The following is a 1,691-nucleotide window of genomic DNA, read 5'->3' as shown; positions in this document are numbered from 1 at the left end:
GAAGAGGGATTAAGCTCATCAGTGTAAGCTAACAAACCATCCATCACATGTTCACTGAAGATGTTGTTTGACTCAATGAACTGAATCTATCAATGTTGCTTATTCACAGTTAATTAAACTGAATGATTGAGAGTCGTTTGTCTTTGACACGGATGTATCGTATTCATCATCGCATCAGCTGCAACATTCTCTATAATAGTCTTTCATCATCTCTAGTGACAAATATGAGAATTTATAAAATCTATCACAGTTTCATTAGTTTGATTTGGTGTGCTCGTAATCATTTATCTTCTTTCTTACTTAGACAGTAGTTCGCTTTTTGAAGGGAGATGGCAATGTGAGCAAACAAAACAAAACAAAAAAAAAAAATAAACAAATCTAAATGAAATTTTTTTTAGTTCATGAAAGAACAAAATCCTGGAGGCAATTTCCTGAGGACACTTGCCCAAGGTGCCATGCAATGGCATTGAACCTGAGCCATGGGATTAGGAGGCAAACTTCTAACACAGTCATGCCTGTGCATATATATATCAAGGTATGTATGTATGTATGCATGAAGGCATGCATGTATGTATGTATGTATGTATGTATGTATGTATGTATGTATGTATGTGTAGCAGGCACATTTGGCAGTTGCAAAACACTTACAAGTCAAATTGAATCACTGTACATGATGCAGAAAAATTAACAAAAACAACTAATTAATTAGAATGCAATTCATACAAATATTACCAACGTTATCAAATGCAGTGGGATTGAACATGAATCTATTTGGTTGGGGAGCAAACTTCTTACCTCACAGCTACACCTGTGTCTATATTTTCTATATTTTTATTTTCTTTCTCCAACTAAACGGTAAGTTTCACTTTGTTTAGAATTTTCTGCGGACATCATTCAATTTATTTATCACTGAGCTGAATAATCTCACTTCCTACTCGTAAGCTCAACAAGAAGAATTATATCTTCCAGCTTGCTTTGTGCAATTTTTATCGAGATTAGTGAGTTATACACTGAATATATTGTTGTATTATTTTGCAGGACTTATTTTATTAGTTCCAAAGCAAAGAAAAATTAAATCAGTCCTGCTGTGAACTTAAATCTAAAAAGCATAAAATATTTAGTCCAACACTTCATAGTTTATGTCAATTTGCACACTTTGCATTGTAATACAAACAACAGCAGCAACAACAACAACAACAACAACAAAGAACACTTCAGTTTATTCTATCCAAGGTTTTTGTTCTCTCTCTATGAATGTCAAGTCTCTGAATAGAAATCTTTTCAGGTTTTGAGAATTATATGGGAACGATACATGGAATCTTGAAATTTCAAAGAAGGAAACGAAAAAACAGTAGCAGATTAAAGTGTTCCATATATTGTGTCTTACAGCTACCAATAGTCAATCAAAGATTATGAATGCTGTGCCGTCAATAACTTACACTACATAATCATAAAAAAATAGTGTTTTATTGTAACAAAACCGATACCAGAACTAATCTTGGTAAATAGAGATGGAGGAGTCAGGGGTTTTATTTGTAAACAACAGAATTTGCAATGGAATATGCGTGTGGAGTTATATATAAGTTCCTTGTTTCTCTCTGTGTGTGTGCATATATATATATATATATACATATATATATCAACAATGTATGTATATACATATATATGTATATATATATATATATATATAT

This window comes from Octopus bimaculoides, chromosome 8, assembly GCF_001194135.2.
Source record: "Octopus bimaculoides isolate UCB-OBI-ISO-001 chromosome 8, ASM119413v2, whole genome shotgun sequence".
Taxonomy (NCBI): domain Eukaryota; kingdom Metazoa; phylum Mollusca; class Cephalopoda; order Octopoda; family Octopodidae; genus Octopus; species Octopus bimaculoides.
Note: the sequence above shows the minus strand (reverse complement) of the source record.